Here is a 17904-nt window from a genome sequence, read left to right on the forward strand (position 1 = left end):
GTACTAAGGTACCCAGGGCCTATGCAACCCAGAGGTCCCCCATGGGCTGAAGCATGCATTATGCCACCTATCGGAGACCATTCAAAATGGAACTACAGGCCTGCCATTGCAGCCCGTGTAAGCTGGTGCTAGCAGCACTTACTAAAGATATAGGTTTCCTATATCTAGGGTCACTGCACTTAAAACCTATAAGTCACCCATATAGCAGGCCTTAACAATCCTGAGGGCAGGGTGCTTGGTTCTAAGTGAAAAGGTGCCCCTGCATGAGGAAGACACCCTTACAGCCTACGGAGTCCATTCTCCCGGGTTGTAAGTGAAGCAGCCATATACTATATAGAGGGGCACCATGTAATAACGCGATGACCATCTAGAAAACAGCTGCAACTAATCCTATCATGTTTGGCATCAAACATGTTGGAGTCATACCTCCCACAATGTAAACGGTGTGGGAGGTATTATTCTAAGCACTGGAAGAGCCCTCCGTTAGGCTCTCAGTATTCCTGGTACCAACCTTCTAGACCCGGACAGCACAAAATGGTGGCTGCCGACCAGAGACATGATTCTGCCCTCCAGCTGCTGAGCCAAGCTCGACCAGGGGAAGGCAGAACAATGACAGCATTTAGTATATTGGAGCCGGGTGAGTGTGCTTGCCAGCACCACTCATTCTGTATGAGGGGCGCATTTGGTGTCCCCATGCATAGTCCAGTTCAAACCAGCTCTGGAAGCCGTTGGCTCCTGCTCTGGTGTGAAACTGGACAAAGCACATGGGAGCAACCTCCCCCTATCCAGACCCTCAACTGGGAGGGTCCCCTGAATCGTCCTAACCCTTTCCTAAGGATACTTGAGGGCTTACCTGTGGGTGGGTCCCTAGTTTCGTCATGGGACAAGATTCAGATCAGACACCACTTCTTCCTCTACTGTCTGGGCACTCTGATCTTAGTTTGGGCTCAACTTCATCTCCCTTCCAGCATTGTCTGTGCCTGTGCACCATACAGGAACCTTCCAAGGCCTGTGGGCATCCAAGACACCTGCAGGACTCTCCCTTGCAGTGGAGTCACTTCCCTGCATTTGCAGACACCGCATCTAAGTCGACGGGTCTGCTGATCCTGAGCTCCCCCGGACTCTGAAAGGTTCTGCAACACAGGTAGTTGTTCTCCACAGCTCCGGAGGTCTGCCATGCCCTCTCACCAAGTTTGAGGCCAGTATCCCTCGTGGGGGTTGCAATAACCGAACCCCCTTGCACTGTGCTAACTTGCAGTTGCAAAGCCTTGTTGGCTTCCTTCCAAGAAGATCTTCGGGCTCCAAGTAGCCCCAACCCTGAGCACCTCCAGTGACCAGATTCTTTGGCCTCACAGCACCGTTGTGCATCGTGCCCACCTTGAGGTCGTCTCGCAACTCCAGGGCCTCCAGCTTGTGTGTCCATTTGAGGGTAACTTTTGTTCTCCCCTGATTGTTCTGGGCCTACCCTGACTTCCCTGCTTGTGGTGAGTCCCGTGGACCTTGCTGGTGCCAACATTGCACTTTCTTCGACTTCTGCGTGGGTTGCACTTGCTATGGCTTGTTGGTGCTTGCGCCGGACACCGACCCCTCAGCATTTGACATCCGACATGAGACAGCTCTTACATGGCTCCTGGTCTTCCTCAGCATCGCCTGGTCCTCTCAGCTGCAGAGTCAATGTCCTCATCAACTCTCCTGCAACTCCCGACATTGGTGGGCATTCGTCTTCCAGACCTCCTGGTCACTCCTGAGTGACAGACTCTGTCCCCTCTGCTTGCAGGTACCTCTCAACTAGAATCCACCTTCGGATTCCCCTGGACACTTTCTCCTTCGATAGCAGCGGCACTTTCTGAAGTCCTCCATTGGGTTCGACAGCGGTTTCCGACACCACTTCACACCTATGCACCCAGCTTCCCTGGTGTAGGTAATGTGGGTGCTAGGGTATCCATGGGTGGGGTGGCTCTCCAACCTTCTGTCTTCCATGGGGTTTCTTCTGGTTCCACTGGGAAGGGTCCTTAATCTTTTAAAATCCAACCGCGACTTACACGTAGAGTTGTAGGGAGTGTGCGGTTGTTGCCACACTGCACACTCGCTCCGTGGGGTTCCTAGTCACTCAACTTTGGTGGTTCCTTGGGTTCCCAGCACTTCTATGTCCTCTTGACATTGTCTTGACCCGAGTCATGGTTCTTATACCCCTTTTTTAGTATATGGTCTGGCCCCGCCCCCCTGGGGTCCACTATGTATTCTGTGCTATTTACTGTATTGTAAAAAAAAGTATTGTGTTTATCTCGGGTAGGAGATATCTAAACTCGTTAGAGAGTATTATATAATAAATACTTATTTTTATAAATACCTTGTGTGGTTCTTTTTCACTTCATCTATACTATAAGATTTAATTCTGGTAAAACAAGCTCCCTTACACTCCTTCTGGACTAAGCCTGAAGGCTGATCTCCACAGCTACCACTTAGAGAGCTTTCTAACATTGTCTTAGACCTCTTAAATCACCATAAGGATTGTCTGGAATGTTGCAGGGCGCCTGCTTACATTTGTGGACATCATATACCAGGTCTGCTTCTCACACGTGATATCTGTGCTACACACTCACTACACATACATACACAGAGAGTCCTACCACCATATCTGTGCTACACACTAACTACACATACATACACAGCATCCTACCACCATATCTGTGCTTCACACTTGCTACTCATACATACACACACACATCCTACAGTCATAGCTGTGCTACACACTCACTACACATACATACAAACACAGAGTTCTACATCCATATCTGTGCTCCACACTCACTACACATACATACAGAGTCCTACCACCATATCTGTGCTACACACTCACTACATATACAAACACACAGAGTCCAACTGCAATATATGTGCTACACACTCTCTACACATACATACACTCACAGACTCCTACCACCGTAGCTGTGCTACACACTCACTGCACATCACACAGAGTCCTACTGCCATAGCTGTGAAACACTCACTTCACATACATACACACACAAATTCCATCCACCATATCTCTGCTTCACAGTTACTCCACATACATCCACACACAAAGTGCTACCACCATCTCTGTGCTACACACTCACTACACATACATACACACACAGTCCTACCGCCATACCTGTGCTACATACTCACTACACATACACGCACATGCAGAGTACTACTGCCATATCTGTGTTATACACTCACTGCACATACATACACACACAGAGTTCTACATCCATATCTGTGCTACACACTCCCTACACATACATACTCACACAAAGTTCTACCACCATATCTGTGCTACACAGTCACTACACATACATACACAGAGTCCTACCACCCTATCTGTGCTACAATCTTACTACACATACATGCACACAGAGTCCAACCGAAATATCTGTGCTAAACACTCTTTACACATATATACACTCACAGAGTCCTACCACCATAGCTGTGCTACACACTCACTGCACATCAGACAGAGTCCTACTGCCATAGCTGTGAAACACACTCACTACACATACACACACACAGATTCCAACCACCATATCTGTGCTACACACTCACTACACATGCATACACACACAGACCTACCACCATATCTGGTACACACTTACTATATATACATACACATGCAGAGTCCAACTGCAATATCTATGCTACACACTCTCTACACATACATACACTCACAGAGTCGTACCACCATAGCTGTGCTACACACTCACTGCACATCACAGAGTCCTACCTCCATATCTGTGAAACATACTCACTACACATACATACACACATATATTCCAACCACCATATCTGTGATGCACACTCACTACACATCACAGAGTCCTACCATCATATCTGTGCTACACACTCACTACACATGCATGCACACACAGAGTCCTACCACCATATCTGTGCCACATACTCTCTACACATGCATGCACACACAGAGTCCTACCATCATATCTGTGCTTCACACTTATTACACATACATCCACACAGAGTCCTACCACAATAGCTGTCCTACACACTCACTACACATACATACACAGTCTTACCACCATATCTGTGCTACACACTCACTACACATACATGCACATGCAGAGTACTACTGCAAAATATGTGCTATACATTCACTTCACATACATAGACACGCAGAGTCCTACGACCATAGCTGTGCTACACATACAATCCATATCTGTGCTACACACTCACTACACACATACACACACAAAGCCCTACCACCATATCTGTGCTATACAATCACTACACATACCTACACAGAGTCCTACCACCATATCTGTGCTACACACTAACTACACATACATGCACACACAGAGCACTACTGCCATATATGTGCTATACACTCACTGCACATACATACACACGCAGGACCCTACCACCATAGCTGTGCTACACATTCACTATACATACATGTACACACAGAGTCCTACTGCCATATCTGTGCTTTACACTCACTGCACATAATACATACACAGAATCCTACGACCATATCTGTGCTACACACTCACTTAACATGCATACAAACACGGAGTCCTACTACCATTGCTGTGCTACACACTCACCGCACATACACACACTGAGTCCTAACACCATATCTGTGCTATACACTCACCCTACACACATACAGACTCAATAAGCACCCATATTTCCAGCTCACATTTCTGCATCTCACACAACAGCAGAACTTTTACTTGAGAGAGGTCAGTAGACCATGTTTTCATTGTCACAGATGGAAAAGGTCTGATCTGTTAATTCACAAACCTTGGTTTTCTGCCTCCGCCGCTTATGTGACTTACCCAAGGCAGGGACAGTAGTCCAATGTCTGATAAGAAGGCATGCTTGGTGTAGAGCTCCAGGTCACAGGGAGAGGCCCAAGAGCTTGCATTGTCAGCAAGAGGCCTGTAGGCATAGAGTAGCTCTTATGATGTTACAGGACTCCCACTTTAAAATGATCTTGTATTGTTAGGAACATGTCAGAGTTCTTTCCATATTTAGAGATCTTCACTACCCTGATGGATCACTGTCTCCATATTTAGAGATCTTGCATACCCTGGTGGATGACTATCTCCATATTTAGAGATCCTTTCTACCCTGATGGTCACTATCTACATATTTAGAGAAATGCACTTCCCTGATGGATTACTATCTCCACATTTAGAGGTCTCCACTACCCTGATGGATCACTATCTCTATATTTAGAGATGTCTGCTACCCTGATGGGTCACTATCTCTATATTTAGAGATCTCCCCTACCCTGATGGATCACTATCTCCATATCTAGCAATATCTGCTACCTGATGGATCACTATCTCCATTTTAGAGATCTCTGCTACCCTAATGGATCGCTATCTCCATATTTGGAGATCTCCGCTACCCTGATGGATCACTAGCTCCATATTTAGAGATATCTGCTAGCCTGATAGATCACTCTGTCAGAGAGCGATAAGCACCTACCCACCGCTGATCGAGTTACCCAGGAGCAGAATGAAGGCTTTTCCCAATGCCCCCACTCGGAACGCTCTCCACCTCCTCCAAGCAAGATATAGCACAGAAGCGTTCCAAACGGGGGAAAGGGGGTGGGGAGTAAAAGAAGAGACAGCCAACCCACTATTGTTCCCTCTTCTAGAATCTTCCTTTCATCAATTGACTATACCAAGCACAGTCCTTTTCTTCTAGGAGGATATGGAACTGAAAAAAAAACAAGCATAACAGATGATGTAAAACTCCCTCTCTAACTATTCTAGCTGCTATTAGTTTCTATATTATATTTCTTATTACTCCAATTCACATTACCACATACCCAATTACAATGTTGGCTGTAGCTCCTCTTCTGTAATTAATTATTCCGTTTTCAATTCTTTTCTTCTAGATTTCAAAACGTATTATAAGTGATATCTCTTGCATTAGTTGTTGAGAACATATATTTAATTATTTCTTTGTTTGGAAATTTCAGAGAATACTTGCCTGTTCCAAAAGGTCGAATACCAGCGGAAGACGCCGAAAGATCTGTAAGGTAAGTTCTGAATGGTCGTCTTTTCTTTCTTTTCTTTATTTAGGGAGATTTGAGAATTTCAGATAGTTGCTGCCAAGAACTACTGTAATTCAGTTGGTTAACTCTGAACACAATGTAAAGAACTCTGACGAGGGTTATTTATAACGAGCAAGCCCCAGTCAGAAACACTACCAAACCTCAGGAAACGGGCTCCGACTGAGAAAGGCTCAGAAGACCGAGACACTGTTCCCGGGAGACTCTTTTCAACGCTGCGTTGCCGAAGAGGAACTAAGGGACACCAGCAACAAACTACCTGACTAACTAACCCACGAGAACTCAAGGAGGTTCCTGCTTCTTGAAATTCTTCAGGTGAAGTGCGCATTCCGTTAGCAGTGCGCGCCTCACATTCCGTTTACAATTCTATGGAGGAAAACACTAGTGCGCAGTTAGGAGAACTAGGCTGGCAGACATCTTACAATTCCAACGCTGCCAGCTCAGTTTCTATTTCTCATTCTTTGGTCTCTTTTGTCGTTTGATTCCACTATGAGTGACAAGGCTGGCAATTGTGGAATGGTTGGCAGGAATTCTCCTTAGGATCCTGACACACTATCTCCATTTTAGAGATCTCTGCTACTCTAATGGATCACTATCTCATATTTGGAGATCTCTGCTACCCTGATGGATCACTGTCCCCATATTTAGAGATCTCTGCTACCCTGAGGGATCACTATCTCTATATTTAGAGATCTCCACTACCCTGATGGGTCACTATCTCCATATTTAGAGATCTCTGCTAGCCTGATAGATCACTATCTCAATTTTAGAGATCTGTTACCCTGATGGATCACGGTCTCCATGTTTAGAGATCTCTGCTACCTTGATGGATCACTATCTCAATATATAGAGATCTCTGCTACACTAATGGATTACTATCTCCATATTTAGAGATCTCTGCCACTCTGACAGATCACTGTCTCCATATTTTCACAGCTCTGCTAGCCTGATAGATCTCTATCTCAATTCTAGAGATCTGTTACTCTGATGGATTAGTATCTCCATATTTAAAGATCTCTGCTACCCTGATGGATCATTATCCCCATTTTTAGAGATCTCTACTACCCTGATAGATCAATGTCTCCATGTTTAGAGATCTCTGCTACCCTGATGGATCACTGTCTCCATGTTTAGAGATCTCTGCTACCTTGATGCATCACTATAGCCATATTTAAAGATCTCTGCTACCTTGATGGATCACTATCTCCATATATAGAGATCTCTGCTACACTAATGGATTACTATCTCCATATTTAGAGATCACTGTCTCCATATTTTGACATCTCTGCTAGACTGAAAGATCGCTATCTCAATTTTAGAGATCTGTTTCTCTGATGGATTAGTATCTCCATATTTAAAGATCTCTGCTACCCTGATGGATCACTACCCCCATATTTAGAGATCTCTCCTACCCTGATGAATCACTATCTCCATATTTAGAGATCTCTGCTACCCTGATGAATTACTATCTCCATATTTAGGGATCTCCCCTACCCTGATGGATCACTGTCTCCATATTGTTAGATCTCCTCTACCCTGATGGATCACTATCTCCATATTTAGAGATCTCCCCTACCCTTATAGATCACTGTCTCCATATTTTGAGATCTCCCCTACCCTGATGGGTCACTGTCTCCTTATTTAGAGATCTCTGCTACTCTGATGGATCACTATCTCCATATTTAGAGATCTTCACTTCCCTGATTGATCACTGTCTCCATGTTTAGAGATCTCCGCTACCCTGATGGATCACTGTCTCCATATTGTGAGATCTCTCCTACCCTGATGGATCACTGTCCCCATATTTAGAGATCTCCCCAACCCCGATGGATCACTGTCCCCATATTTAGAGATCTCTGCTACCCTGATGGATCACTGTCCCCATATTTAGAGATCTCCCCACCCCGATGGATCACTGTCTCCATTTTTATAGATTTCTGCTACCCTGATGTATCACTATGTCCATATTTGGAGATCTCTGCTACCCTGATGGATCACTGTCTCTATATTTAGAGATCTCTGCTACCCTGATGGATCACTATGTCCATATTTAGATTTCTCTGCTACCCTGATGAATCACAATGTCCTGCTCTGATGTAGTGATTAAATATGAGTTAAGACAACACCAAACAATTGAATGCGATGAATCACCGTTATTTAATCCATTAAGCTACGGTTGTCACAAGGATCAAAGTTCAAAAAGACAGACTGAATTGTACTTTCAAAATTCCTGATCAAGACAGGTGCATACAAAGTGATAAGTGAGGAGTTGAGGGTCAGTGCAGGTGAGGTGCAAGGGAAAGGTAGTGCATCTATATACATCCACATACAATTCATGAAACCTATCCGGCCAGATTTCTGACAAATACATTAAATGTAATAACATAAACAGCAGATGCAGTTATAGTATCACTGTCATCCAGGTTTGAGATACAAGGAAAAGGAATGTCGATGTTTCGACCCCTATGGGGGACTAGCAAATTGTGAGTCTTGGAAGTGGGGTCTTCTTCAGGACCAGAGGGTAAAGGGGTAGCACCTAGGGAAATCAATATGAATAATTTGTGGTGTGTCTGAAAAGAGGGAGGAAAAAAGGGATGATTTAGTTGTAAAAACATTTTGAGCGAAATTTACCGGCGTCAGCCGTAGACCTTTATGCTGGGAGATGAGAGAATGGGCCTGTTGTGCTCCTATAAGGAGGAAAACAAGAACGCCATCGCTAGGGTCAGGATTCGTATTGGTGGCTGAAGGAGGAGAGGGCTTTAAAAACAAAAGGTAAGTGTGTACTCACCATGGAGAATTACCATATGTAGACAGTAACTAGGGTAGGCTGATTAGTAGCGCAGCACAGAAGGTTCAGAAGTAACCTGTGGCTGAGACTGAAGACATAAGGGGAGAAGAATTTTGTAGTAGAAACCTGAGAGGTCGGTATAATGGGCGCGCTTAAACTACTGGATAAAGGTTGGGAAACGTGCCAAATGCTCAGTGATTTAAAAAGGGGTGAGAGAAATTAATAAAAGTTAGTGCCGAGTTAACACGACGGTACTTTGATCGCTAATTGGTTTGCAGTGAATGTATAAATACGCGTGCGTTCCAGTGTATGGCAACCGGAATTCGCTCGCAGCCAAAATGGAAAACAATGCTGTGTCACTACGGGAATCAAGGCTTGCAGGATTGTGAGCAGCGCGGGGGCAAGGCATTTGAAACCGTCAGGCTAAGACCGCAAGGGGTCGGAGAATACAGAAAAGGTTAAATCATTGTGGCAGAATGATTGTACATGTAAATGAGATAAGGTGTAATCCCGCCACCGTTAAACACATCACCTCGACCATGAAGAAAACCCACTCAGGAGCCCCAACTGACCCCTGCCCACTGCACATATTCCACAGAGCCGCCGCGGCCATCGCACCCGAACTAGGACAGACCATCAGCACCTCCTTCAGATCTGGCATCTTCCCAGATGACTGGCAATGGGCGGAGATTAAACCCCTCCTCAAGAAACCCACGGACGACCCAACTGACCTGAAAAACTACCGGCCCATCTCCCTCCTCCCCTTCGTGGCCAAAGTCACCGAGAGGCTCGTCAACGGCCAGCTGACGCCTTCATCGAAGAGAACTCCATCCTAGACGCCTCCCAGTCTGGTGTCTGCAGCAACCACAACACCGAGCCCACCCTCCTCGCCGCCTCTGACGACATCTGCATGCTACTCGACCAGGCACACACTGTGGCCCTCATCCTTCTAGACCTATCCGCAGCCTTCGACACCGTGTCACATCGCACGCTCGCAGCCAGACTTCACGACGCAGGGATACAAGGAGCCGCCCTCGACTGGATCCAATCCGTTCTCTCAGGCACAACCCAGAGGATTAGACTCCCTCCCTTCTTCTCCGCTCCCACCGACTCCAACTGCGGAGTTCCCCAAGGATCATCACTCAGCCCCACGCTCTATAACATCTACATGGCCCCCCTCGCCGCCATCTTCAGACAGCATGGGCTCAGCATAGTATTCTACGCCGATGACACCCAGCTCATTCTCTCACTCACAAAGAGTCCCGAAGACACCAGACTCTGCCTCCATGAAGGAATGAAGAACGTCGCAGCATGGATGAAAGACAGCTGCTTGAAGCTCAACTCAGAGAAAACTGAGGTCCTCATCCTCGGACCCTGCACCTCCGCCTGGGACTACACCTGGTGGCCTTCTGCCCTAGGCAATCCACCCACCCCTACAGACCACGCACGAAACGTCGGCACCATCCTGTACTCCTCCCTCTCCATGAAATGCCAGATCAACATCGTCGCTTCCACCAGCTTCAACTGCCTGCGCATTCTCCGCAAGGCCTTCAAATGGATCCCCCCAACTGCAGAAGGGCAGTCACCCACGCGCTCATAACGAGCAGACTGGACTACGGAAATGCCTTATACGCCGGAATTAACAGATCACTTCTACACAAACTCCAAACCATCCATAAGTCTGCAGCCAGACTTGTCCTCGGGACACTGTGTCACGAACACATGACCCAACACCTACGAGACCTCCACTGGCTCCCCGTCGAGAATACGGTCACTTTCAAACTCATCACCCACGCCTACAAATCTCTCAACATCATCAGACCCGAATACCTCAAAGAGAGAGTCTCCTTCCACGTACCCAAGAGGATCCTCTGCTCTGCCAACCTCGCCCTGACAGAGGTCCCCCACATCCGCAGAAACAGAGCAGGTGGGAGAGCTTTTTCCTACATCACAGCCAAGACCTGGAAAAAACTCCCTGTGAACATCAGACGCTCGCCGACCCTGCACACTTTCAGAAAGGACCTCAAGTCCTGGCTCTTTAACTGATCCGGAGTTGCTCCCCCCCCCCCAGCGCCTTGAGACCCTCTCGGGTGAGTAGCCCGCTTTACAAACCCCCTGATCGATTGATTGATTGACTGTCTCTCTAAATAACCTCACCGCCATCTCTTCATGGAGCCTTTGGCTGTCCTTGTTCACTCTGGGTGATCAGTTCATCGACTTCCTCCCTGTCTCTCTAAATAACCTCACCGCCATCTCTTCATGAGGCCTCAAGCTGTCCTTGTTCACTGTGGGTGATCAGTACATTGTCTCCCTCACTGTCTCTGTAAATAATCTCACCACCATCTCTTCATGGAGCCTCGAGCTATCCTTGTTTACTGTGGGTGATCACCACATCGTCTCCCTCCCTGTCTATCTAAAAAACATCTCCGCCATCTCCTCATGGAGCCTTGGGCTATCCTTGTTCACTGTGGGTGATCAGCACATTGTGTCGTGAGGGTTTAGGGGAGCCAGCGGATGTTGCTAAGTTAGCATTAGTTTGTCCTTTGCATCACCGCCATCTTGCCACTTATGCACACAACACTACATGCCTTGGTTCCTGTAAACTCTTTTGCTCGTGCTGCTTCACATGGGAACTGCCTGCCTTTCAGTATTTCTGTTGTGCTCTGAGTTCTCGTCTGTACATCGTGTTCATGGCCAGTAAACAACTCAACTGGTTAATCGGCTTTGGTCCGTCCCACAGACATATAGAAATAACAGGGAACACAGCTCCGCTTCTGACTTTTCGGGTGGTTTTAATATTGCACGGGAGAAAACCTTTCCAGAGGAAGAGCTGTGCTTGTCCGGAGATGTAAATCCTATCATCTAAGACTTGAGGTAGGGGGTTCCACTGTCCAAGCCCAGAGGTCTTCCACTGATATAATAAACATAGCTTGTAGCACGGGGAGGGTGGTAAAGCGCTATAAGGCTTCATCCACTGTCATTATAATATGCTATCCTCGTTCGTATTATATGGAATTGTAACCATGATGATTACATTGTTTTTATGCATTTCTTTGCTAATGTTAGCACGTGTACTGCATTACAGAGCATGTTAGTTGAAATAAACATTTTAAACTATACAGTGTCTCTAATTACTCACATTGTGAACAGGTATGAGTATCTAAACGAAAGAGTGTCTTGTTCCCACGAATTCTAAGAGGCCCTGAGTCACATGTTCTAGGATATCCAATCATTGGTAGCTCCGCTGTAGTACAGAGAACGAATGGGATACTATAGCTAGCCGGAAGGGGGTTCTGGGCACTGAGGCGAGTTTTTGGTACACCACAACACACCGAGGTCCTGGTTTCCTGTGCATAGTTCTGTGTATGTGCAGAATCCCTGAAACATGGCGCACCTAACGTTTGGTCTGGTACTTATTTACGAGGCACTTTAGTAGTTCTCACTACTTGTTCACAATCCCCTTGCCTCTGTTTCCGGAAAACATTGGTGACGATTTACCTGCCTATATTGTCACTTTTATAGGTGATTCAAGCTTGAGATTTACAAAAGGTATCGTTTGTATTTTGAATTACGACCCGACATTGTCTTGCCACCTTTTTCCTTACAGTTTTCTTTTCACGTTTCTATATGGCTGAAGTTGACATCGCGGCGCACAGCCGCGTGGCAATCCGGCATCATTTGCAAGCATGTAGGGTGCCGGATGCTGGTGTCAATCTGATCTTTGTGGTCCAAGCCGACCCAGTATACACATATGAGGTGTTTTCTTCCTGGGTGACATTTCCAGCAATTGAGGGAGCGGATTATTTGTGGCATAAATACAGCCATACCTACCTTCCTGCTGTGTATCGGCCAGATAGCACTCTAGAAGTTCAGTTGATGGCATGGCAGCATCGCATATGGTTTGATGGCGCCCTTCCCGTACCCCTGAAACCTATCATGTCTGGCCCATTGTCGATTGATGGGGCCATTTGGCCTGTGTTGGCGGGTTACACGCCGCATCCACGGTATTTCACGTGCGATGTAGTGGCTCTCTGTCTCATGCACACTACACTAGTCTGTGTGTATTGAGCAATGGTTCAATATGTGAAACGCAACATCCAGGCGGGAGCACCTGGAGTTGCGCAGCAACCAGCTGGTGCTGGCAGTGTTACTATTAGCCCCGTAATGGTTAATTCGGTTATGGGCAAGCCTCCCCCAAATAAGGAAGATTTACCTTATTGGCTTGTTTAGAAATTTGACCAGCTGGAAGCGGTGTTTCCACATACCATTCCTGTGGAGAAGCACCGAATTTTGATAATTAGTTTGCTGAAAGACTTAGTACCCAAAGTCACTGATTGTGAGAGTTGGGGTAAAATATTTGCTGCAGTTTATACAAAGTGTTTTGGCACACCATCCATGACGGTACTCCCCTCTGGAATCAAACGTGTTCAAGATGAGCACGGACCAGAGGCGGCAGTAGAATTGGGGATGAGGTTAGTTGCAGCGTATGACGTGGTTGCTGATCTAATGCTTGCTAATGTTAAGGGTGATGCAGTCAACTTTCAGGTGTCTAATGATTTGGCGCTTGTCCCAGATGTAGACTAGCCCCGCGAATTACCTAAGATTATTGCCCAGGTTCATAAAACAGTTGGGCGTAATAGTTTGGGTGTTAAGCCTTCTGCTAAAGTACCTACACGACCGCAGGCACAACGGATGTCTCAAACTGATCAAGGAGGCCGTCCACAATTCCCTAAAAAGAATTTGAAGAATAACAAACAGGGGAAATCACAACAAAAGCAAGGGGACGGGCACTGCCCCCTACACCTTCTGTCTCAGAATGCACTTATGAACTGCGTGACCGCGCGAGAATTAAATCTCCTGATCGATTTCAGGTTCTCCTCGTTCTTCACAGGAAGCATCGGGTTCATATGCCGGTGGAGGTGATCGCCAGGAGCACGGAAGAGGTCGAGGTGCCCCGCAGGGACATGAGCAGCCACGGGCAAGTGATGGAAAGGGTAAACAAGACGACTTTCCCCGTCAGCGTCCCCCTTTTCAAAAGAAGAAAAGTGGCAACTTTAACTGCGAGGTAAGCCTCGAACGGTGAGGACCCAGCTCCGGAATCTAACATGGGCGGTAACGCTGCTAGACAGCGCAGCGGAGGTTACAGTAGTGCGGCAAGCACTGCGTCCATTTCTGGAGGTGACAGCAACTGATACTTTCATCACAGTTGAAACTGCTGAGACCCGAGAGGCTCCCCCTGACAGACTATATGAAATTAGTATTCTCTTAGAAGGTGACATAAAACGCATTATCAAAGGTGTTTTGGGGGAAAATCTGACTTCTTCGTATGACATCCTGTTAGCGGAGGCACACTGGCCCCCGCCTTTTGTTCTGGCAGCTCCGAGAGGGAAGGAGGTAATCCTCCCTAGTTTTTTACACAATGTCCCAAAGGAGCATGCGCAACTTGTTGCAGAAAAGTGGGCTTCAATGGTTGCGCCACCTTTATTTATTTATTTTTTTTTAAACTTGTTTTTATTGGCATTTGTTAGTACAGTTGTTACATATCAGTATTGGAGCGTGGCGTCATTAAGTACATTTTTCCAGTCAGGTGATATCCATCTTGACATGTAGAAATAACTTTACTGCAATTATATGCAATGTAACAGGTATTTGCCGTATGAATAAACAAACCAGGGAGGGGGAGAGTAAACTAGGGGCAGTCATGGACTATCAGGGATAGGGCAGCCGGACCATCTCACATGTGGTCCGTTAGGTAACTGGTGAGACAACGCAGTGGGGAACCCCTGGTCGGGGTACGACTATGCAGGCGGACATACGGCATAGGTGCAGGCCCCGGAGTAGCGGGGATAGGAACGTGGTCACTCTAGGGTGGGCGTGGGGCATTAGGGGGAGCATTATCCGAGTGGGGTTGTGTCGCGCAAGGCTGCGTGGCAGTAGGGATGGTCGCGGTCGCGCCCTGGTCAGCTAGGGGCTGGGGCTGTTTAAACTGATGCATCAATAGCGCCCACTCCAGGGAAATCAGGGTTTTACGTATGCCCTTAGCTTCCTCCTCTCGCAGGGCATCCTCCTCAGCCGCGGACCACTTGAGCACCGCCCCCCTCCATGCCGCCAGCGGGGGGCCCGTGGGGGAACGCCAATGCATAGCTATGCATCGTTTAGCCAGGAGGTGTGCTAAGGAGACAAATCGTATGGGCACTTTGTGCCGTGTCTTCCGGCCCATTATTACCAGTGCGCAGTACTCCCATGTATCTAGATGAGGCAACCCCGTGAGATCTCGGAGGGTCTCGTGGATAGTCGACCAGTAAGTCTGAATATCTGGGCACGACCACATACTTGATATTTAATGAAGGAGACACAGTCCCTATTGCTTATAAGTCACACTTGTACACTTTAGTAGAACTGAGGTTTTCCTCTGTCGAAAAAGTTTTGACGGCAGTCCAGATGGCGATTCTAAAAGAACGCTCCCTGGCACAAGGAAAACGCGTGTTGGTGGTAACACCATATCCTGCTCTGGAAGCAGTGACAAAGGCGAGTGTTCCTAATTCCAAAGCTTTACATCCACGGTGGATACAATGGGCTACATCGTTGACATCCCCGGATGTCACATTTATCTATGATTCCTCGTTACAGACTCAGGAGTCACAGCAATATGAATTTGTTCATCCAGCTCCTCTGTCTATGCGCCCACTCAACCAGCGATTGGATCTAAACATTTTTATTCTGCAGCCTGTGCGATTGTGGCTGGTTCCATAGTGAACGGCGAGTTTAAGTCCAGTGTGGTACACACACAGGCACTCGGCGACTGTACTGCCCAGTTGGCTGAGCTGCGTGCTTTGGTGCTCGCACTGGAGTTTGCAGATCCTAATGTGACTACTTTACTTGCAAGCAATTCCTATTACTGTGTGCAGTCTTTTAATGACATTTTATTCTTTTGGTCTCAAAATGACTACCGTGATTCCAAAGGCAAGACAATTTAGCATAAAATGCTATGGGTTCAAGTGGCAGAGCTGAAAGAACGCCTGCCGCTCACACAGGTAATTCATACTCTTGGCCTCCAACGTGTAGGAGTACATGCGGTTGGTAACAGCTTAGCTGATGAAGCAGCTAAGTCAACAGTGGCATGTGCTTAGTAGCAGCGGTTACAAGATCCATGAGTAAGATTGATGATGACATCTTGGCAGCTATAGCTGCTATAGAGAAGGGAGGTAATTATCCAAAAGGATTCCCTTCCAAATACTCTTATCAATTAAACCCTGATAACTTTCCCTATGTGACAATTTCTAACATTGGTGAGAGGTTGATTCCCTACGCGGACCGCAGCCTTACACTGATAATCGCAGCACACGAGGGCATGGCCTCGGCGCTTGCTGGTGTGTCTGCTACAGTCAGTATCTTGCAACAACGTTACTGGTGGGTTGCTTATATAAACAAACACATACTTATGAACTTTCTTGTGAAATTTGTTAGCAAATCAAGCCATCTACTGTGACCCAGACATCACAAACACCGTTATGCATATCCAATCGACCATTTGCTTGTGTTTATTTGGATCACTGCGGTCCATTTTCTTCTGATACTGTATATAAATACATGTTAGTTGCATGTTGATTCGCACACAAGTTTTTTATGGGTCTGGCCACAATGCAGCGCTGACGCTCGAACTGTAGTCAGGGATTTGCGTGTTTTTGTTGGAATTTTTGCAGTGGGCACCTTACATTCGGACCAGGGTCCGCCGTTCGCCTCTAAGGCGTACAAAGAATCCATAAGGTCTTTGGGGGTGCAGGTCAAATTTTCGTCTCCATACAGGCCTGAGGGCAATTCCGTTGTGGAGCGAATGAACCGTGACTTAAAGCAATCCTTAACTGCTAGAGTTCTAGGCAATGGCAGGAACTGGCTCGCCCATTTGTATAGCGTACAACGCGCACTTAATAATCTCCCTAGAAGACCTCTGGGTGGGCGGACCCCTTACGAATTGCTCTTTGGCATGAAAATGTTTGTGCCAGACCTTGATGGTCTAGACTTGGCGGCTGTTGCTGCCCCTTTTGACGTAGATAAACATTGTGCTGTATTACAGAACCTACAAGACAGAAGAGACAGTCTAGCACAAGACCATTAACCTGCCGCCACTGATGGTGCGCTGCAGATTCTAGTGATCGGCTGGCTGCCCAAAGTTGGAGAACTGGTCAGAGAGAAGGTGGAGAACAAAAAAGAATTTGGTCCATCCTATCGAGCTCCGGTTCCAGTGCTGGGCATGCAGGGAACTCGTACAGTAATTTTACCACCACTTCCAGGTCGCAAAGACAACAGATACGTCTCAATTGACAATGTCAAGCTACACCATCTGGCCGATTCTGAATAGTTTTCCTCCAGCTTCATCGTATGGCACTATTCCAGGAAATCCTGACACTGCCATAGAGATGGACTCTGTTGCTGATTCTTTGCTGGTCCAACAATCCACAGATGCTAATGAAGAACCAGCATATTCTTACCCTACAAGTGAATCTTTGCCTGTGTTAAATGCTACAGCGAGGAACGGGTCACGTTTTTCCTTTGACTCTCATTCAACATCGACTTTGACCCCATCAAAATTTGCAATTTTTATCTCCTGGTTCAAACGCACTTATTTGGTTCCCCCATGGATATAATCTGGCTGGTGCTCCTCCTTATTTTTCTATTCATGTCCATTGTGTTTGTGACTGTGTTTTTTCGTTTGATCAATGGACACTACCTTAAAGAACGCTCTGCTGCTGAACTGGTAGATGGGACTTTGGCCCCGCATTCTTCATCGCACATCATGAAAAGGGACCTGACTTTCGTCAACATTGCAGCCTGGCCAGTTACAGATGGCATAGTTTGGGATACAGTCCCGTTTCAAATCCATGGTCCAACCGAGATTATTAGTGTTCCAAATGTACTTCGTGTCTCAATGGGTGATGTGGTTAAATATAATATACGTTCAGATGACTGGGATGTGCGAGCAATACAATCTCTGTTTTCAGATTTAAAATACTATGCAGCATTTGATGCTGAA

The 17904-nt window shown here is 46.7% G+C and overlaps 1 protein-coding gene across 2 annotated transcripts in view; it reads left to right on the plus strand.

The window, feature by feature from the left end:
* LOC146839145 (uncharacterized) overlaps positions 1-17904 on the plus strand; it is a 74176-nt gene that overhangs the window by 41171 nt on the left and 15101 nt on the right. For both annotated transcript variants that reach the window (XM_085603177.1, XM_085603178.1), the window contains exon 2: positions 5993-6052. The gene's annotated coding sequence lies outside the window, so the exon portion shown is untranslated. The remainder of the gene's footprint in view (positions 1-5992; positions 6053-17904) is intronic.

The sequence above is a fragment of the Triturus cristatus genome, chromosome 4_2, assembly GCF_964204655.1.
Source record: "Triturus cristatus chromosome 4_2, aTriCri1.1, whole genome shotgun sequence".
NCBI lineage: Eukaryota > Metazoa > Chordata > Amphibia > Caudata > Salamandridae > Triturus > Triturus cristatus.